The sequence below is a fragment of the Capra hircus genome, chromosome 4 (genome assembly GCF_001704415.2).
Source record: "Capra hircus breed San Clemente chromosome 4, ASM170441v1, whole genome shotgun sequence".
Taxonomy (NCBI): Eukaryota; Metazoa; Chordata; class Mammalia; order Artiodactyla; family Bovidae; genus Capra; species Capra hircus.
Window position 1 is genome coordinate 109,441,305 of NC_030811.1, and position 6,096 is coordinate 109,447,400.

Genomic DNA, 6,096 nt, shown 5'->3' on the forward strand with positions numbered 1-6,096 from the left:
CCAAAGTCAGGACAAATAGAAAGCAGTACAATATCAGTGTTAGGAATAAATATAACAGTAACTACATTAAATGCACACGGAAGAAATTCTAAAGACAATTTTCCTGGAATAAACAATCAATTGCAGATCTCTGTTGTTCAGCAGAGACAAATCTAAAACATAAATAGACAAAAGGTAGTATATATTAATATAAGGTAAGAATTCAATCCAATATTCACAATTAAAAAATCAATTCACCAGAAAGATGTAACTATTCTGTTTCCGTGCCTCTAAGAACAAATCATTTATTTATCTATCTTGCTACAGCAAACCTGAAAAACTTTACCGAATTACAAGGCTAAATGAACAAATATACTATTAATATAGAGAATATAGAACACTGCCCCAAACTGCAGAATTCATATTTTCCTACAGTAGGGGTGAGCACACTTGATCTGTAGAGCGAGATGGTAAATATTTTAGCCTTTGCAGGACACAGTGTCTGCCACGACTTCTCAACTCCACCACGTAGTTTAAAAGCAGCCATGTTGTTGTTTGGTCGCTAAGTCCCATCTCTTTGTGACCTCATGGATTGTAGCCCGGCAGGCTCCTCTGTCCATGAAATTTCCCAGGCAGCAGTACTGGAATGGGTTGCCCTTTCCTTCTCCAGGGGATCTTTCCAACCCAGGGATCAAACCTGAGTCTTGTGTTTCCTGCATTGGCAGGTGTAGTCTTTCCACTGAGCCATCTAGAATACTTAGAAAAGCCGCTGTAAACGATGCATGAACACACAGGTGTGGCTGTGTTCTAATAAAACTTTATTAACAAAGGTACCTAGCTGGTTTAGCCTGTAGACCATAGTTTGCTAATCCTTGTTCTTAAGTACATGTTGAACATTAATGAAAATTACCACCTAACCATGAAACAAGACTCAATCAATTTCAAGGTACTGCTATCACATAAGCCACATTCTTTGAAAATAGTACAGATAACTTAGTAGCCATAAAACAGTTAGCTAGAAAATAACTTGTGTTTGGAAATTTAGAAAAACACTATGGGTGTTTTTCTAAAGAAAAATAATTGGAAAGAAAATAACTGGAAGTCAGAAAATATTTGGAACTGAATAATGATGAAAATATTACATAAAACTCGCAGAGAGGAGCTAAGAAGTTGTTAGAGAAAAATCGGTGGCATTTAACACATGTATTAGAAAATCTGAAAGGTTTAAACTAATGAGTTGAATGACCTAGGTAAAAATCGAGATTAAAAAGCTTGGATAATCAAATAAGACTCACATGAATAAGAGATCAAGCTTTATTAAGGATGCAAATAGTCAAAGAGCATAGTCAAATCACCGAGAGAGGTGCAGGACCTTTAGTTGGGCATTCTCTAGTTTTTTTCCCCTACCCCAGATATTCTCTGGCTCAGAGCACTCACAGCAAAGGCACTGTTTAGGTCATAAACCATCTCTGCTTTATACTCAGATGCTTATAGCTTACATGATATTTTTCATGGAGTCAACTCCTACAAATCCATAGATTTCGGGTTTCTTTACTGTAAGTGATTCTAAGTAACCAGGCACACCCTGATAAAAGCCTTTCATAGATAATGCCTACAAAACCACTCGGTTTGTTTACTGTGAAGCCTGTCATCAGTATGTTTCCAAGGAGATTAGACCAGGATATCTGCCTTCACTCTTTTCCACCAACGTTTCCTCCCCTGACTAGCAGAGTAGATACGATGCAGACTTTTTTACTTAATCATTTATTTTGCAAGAAACTATGAGTCAGAACAATGAAATGAAGCTCATAACAAAACAAAGCCCCCAAACAGAGTATGACAGAAGAATTAAGGCGGTTGAGGCAAAGAGAGAATGGACAGACACCCAAAACCCAACTGAATGCCGAGGAACTGGAATTATTACTAAAACTGATAGGCTTCTGGAAAGATTAACAAAATGAAAACAAAGAAAAACGTCAAAAGGCTAGATGCGAATAGAGATTACAGGGATATTAAGAGCAGTTTTGCCACAATTTCTATGACAACAAATCAGAAATCTTAAATGGACACCGTCCTAGAGGAGAACTTGCCAAGTAAGTGATCACAGAGAGAAGTGAGCAAAGGACTGTGGGGTGCTATGAATGCTGACAACTGTAGACTAATTAGGAAAGAAAAGGTGGGAGTAAGTCTAGCAGAATAGAGTGTTTTTGTTGCATGCTCAATGTAGAAATGAAACACCTAAGATAAATCAGGATGCAAAAAAAAAAAAGAGAGAGAGAGAGAGAGAGAGAGAGAGAGGGATTTCCAGGTGGTGCTAGTGGTAAAAACTCACTTGCCAGTGTAGGACACATAAAAGACGCAGGCTCAATCCCCGAGTCGGGAAGATCCCCTGAAGGAGGAAATGGCAACCCACCCCAGCATTTTTTTAAAAATTATTATTTTAATTGAAGGAGAATTGCTTTACGATATTGGTTTGATTTCTGCCATACATCAACATGAATTAGCCATAGGTATACATATGTCCCCTCCCTCCCACCTCCCACCCTTTCTCACCCCTCTAGGTTGTTATGCCCCAGCATTTCTGCCTGGAAAATTCCATGGATAGAGGAACACACAAAGAGAAGATGGAAAACAGAATCATCTGTGACACCTGGGAGTCAAAGGATATCATTTACAGCTGAGAAGTCAAGCAGCAGGACTAGTAACACATTCACAAATACAAACACCAAGATCAACTGTTGACTAAAGCTGTGCAGTTCAACCATCAGTGGAAGGCACAACATCAGTGAGCTTTATGGTAGCTCTCAGAGAGGACTGATACACAGGGGCTAAGGTTTCCCCGGTGACTCAGCCTGCAAGGCAGGAGACATAGGAGACACAGGTTTGATTCCTGGGTCCAGGAAGATCCCCTGCAGAAGGAAATGGCAACCCACTCCAGTATCCTTGCCTGGAAAATCCCATGGACAGAAGAGCCTGGCGGGCTACAGTCCATGGGGTCGCAAAGAGCTGAACATGACTGAAGTGACTGAGCGTGCACCCACACAGGTAGGGGCTAGAGAAAGGAGGAACAGAGCATTTTATACAAGTAGAATTGTCAGATAGCCGCTAGAAACGAAATAAACTTCAGAACTATCCGACAGTTGGGATGAAAAACACAGAAAACAGAACATTTAGTAAAATACACATATTTTAAAAAATAGAGATTTCCAGTTTCTAGTCACTAACATAGAACTTGAAAGTTATTCTGTCCTTACAACAAGATAAAAGCTGAACAAACTAAAAATTAACAACTCCAGATAACTGAGGTCATAGGGTAAGTGGCCACCTTGAAAACTAAAGAGAAGGGTGAATTCAGAAATCCCAGAGGTCCAGCAGCAGAAGCCCATTGCTCACACCACCAACTGATAGGGACGCTTAAATAAAAACTGACCACTTGCTGGAGACTGAGCATGGGCTAGTTCAAGAGAGTAAAGACACCTGGCAACTCAACCTTACAGAGTTAAAAACAGTCTTACCACGTGATCCCCAGTTCACACTCCAACGTAGTTACATAGTGAGTTGAAAACTTAGATCCACACAAAAACCTCCACACAAATCGTCTTCGCAATTTACATTTGCTAAAAATCTGAAATAACCAGGATGCCTTTCAGTAGGTGAATGGATAAACAAAATACCATTCCTTTCACTGAATGGAATATTATTAACAATGAAAAGCCATCAAGCCACCAAAAGACACGAAGGAAACCCAAATGCATGTTGCTAAGTAAAAATCACCAGTTTAGAAAAGCTACGCCTCATATGATTCTAATTAAATGACATTCTGGAAGAGATGCCACTATAGAGACAACAAAGAGATCAGTGGTTGCCAGCAATTTGAGGAGAGATGGGGAGGGATACATAGGCACAGTGGATTTTTAGGACAAAGAAACTATTTTACATGATACTTTTATGGTGGATACCTGACATTATGAATAAGGTAAAACCCACAGAATGCACAACACAAAGAGTGACCCTAAACCAGACTATGGGCTTTATTTAATTATAATGTGCCAATATTATTTCATGAATTATAACAATTACATCACACTAATGCACACCATTAGTAATGGGGAAATTGTGAGCAAAAGAGGGGCAAACATGGGAACTCTGTACTGTGTGCTCAATTTTTCTGCAAAACCAAATCTTCTCTAAAATATAGTCTATTAATTAAAAAACAGAATAAATAAGGTAACACTATGAAAGGATCCAAACACACCTGTCACACCCGTGACAGTAATTTGATTTAAATCACATGGAAAAGAAAAGATTCGATCACAAAGGAAAACCTCCTTCCGTACTATATACAACAGACAAACCTAAAAGTAATCTGATTCAGTTCTAATGAGGTGGATGAAACTGGAGTCTATTATACAGAGTGAAGTAGTCAGAACGAAAAACACCATTACAGTATATTAACGCATATGTATGGAATTTAGAAAGATGGTAACGATGACCCTGTATGCAAGGCAGCAAAAGAGACACAGATATAAAGAACAGAGTTTTGGACTCTGTGGGAGAAGGCGAGGGTGGGATGATCTGAGAGCACAGCAGTGAAACACGTCTATTATCATATGTGAAATAAATGACCAGTCCAAGTTCAATGCATGAAACAGGGCACGCAAAGCCAGTGCGCTGGGCAAACCCAGAGGGATGGGGTGGGGAGGGAGGTGGGAGGGGCTTTCGGGACACAGGGAAACATGTACACCCACGGCTGACTCATGTCAATGTATGGTGAAAAAACACCCCAGTATTGTAAAGTAATCAGCCTCCAATTAAAACAAATAAATTAATTTTAAAAAATAAATGAAAAGAAAAATAAATAAATAAAATCTGATTCAAAGTCAAAAATAAAAGAAGTCAAGGCAAGTAAAAAGTAATAGATAGCATGCTTAGAGATACAATAGAAGAAATGGTTATAAACTAGGCTTAAAGAAGACAAAGAAGGACATAATATTAATATTATGTTAAGAGATATGACAATGAAAAGATAGCAGCTATGAATATTTATGCATTTATGACAGAATCAGCATTCATGCAGCTGGAATTATAAGAGATGTTGAAGGGACCAGTCAGTTATACATGTGAAGTCAGCAAAGTGTACAAATAGCTCTTTACTTCCATTCCAGTCTTCTTCAGGACTACCTAAATGGTTTTTTCCAGGTGACAGATCTGAAGGCTTACAGGGTTTTGAGACTATCTTTATACTTCGGTGGCTGAGAAGAATCTGCCTGCAATGTGGGAGACCTGGGTTTGATTCCGGGGCCAGGAGATCCCCTGGGGAAGGAATGCCCACCCACTCCAGCATTCCTGCCTGGGAAATCCCATGGACAGAGGCGCCTGGCGCGTTATAGCCCATGAAGTTGCAGAGTCGGACACTAATGAGAAAGTAACACTTACATAAAGAATGTAATTTACAAATCCCAAATTAGGTGACAAAGTACTTATTTTGAATGAGAAAAGAAATACCAGTGAAATATTTGAGCCTGAGTGATACAAATTTCATTTTTTTCCTGAAGTCTCTAGGAAAACTCTCTATACATGTGCTTCTTGATTGCACCCTGGCTCTCCTACCCACAAACACTCTGTAACTCCCAACAAACAACACCCACTAGTCACAGGGGGAAAGCCCTTGGATTTTATTCTCCACCAGTAAATCTTTCTCTGTACCATGACTATTATTCTCTAGTGCTCACAAGCGCATAGCATGTGGGGGTTCCAGAGCACCTCTGTGAGCCCCAAGCTTCTCACAACAATGAATGCCTCCATTCTTGACTCCCAAAGACAAAAACGTTTCTCTTTGGAAACTCCTCCCTTTATAGTCTAATTGCTTTAAACCCTTGTTTAAACCCTTCTAGCCTTGGCCTTCAGTTCCAGTTTGCAGTCACTGAGTTTCTGAATAGAATCTTAAGGTAGAGGTGGACGGTGGACTTTGGGGCTAATACCGTTAAAGAGCTGCTAGGGAAAATGGGTCCAAACAGTGAAGTAGGTAGAAAATATTGGTCTTAGTTCTTCTTTGTATTAAGCTTCATCTCCTCTTAACCTATGTCCTAAATAAGACTATACTTTCTATCTGGAGTT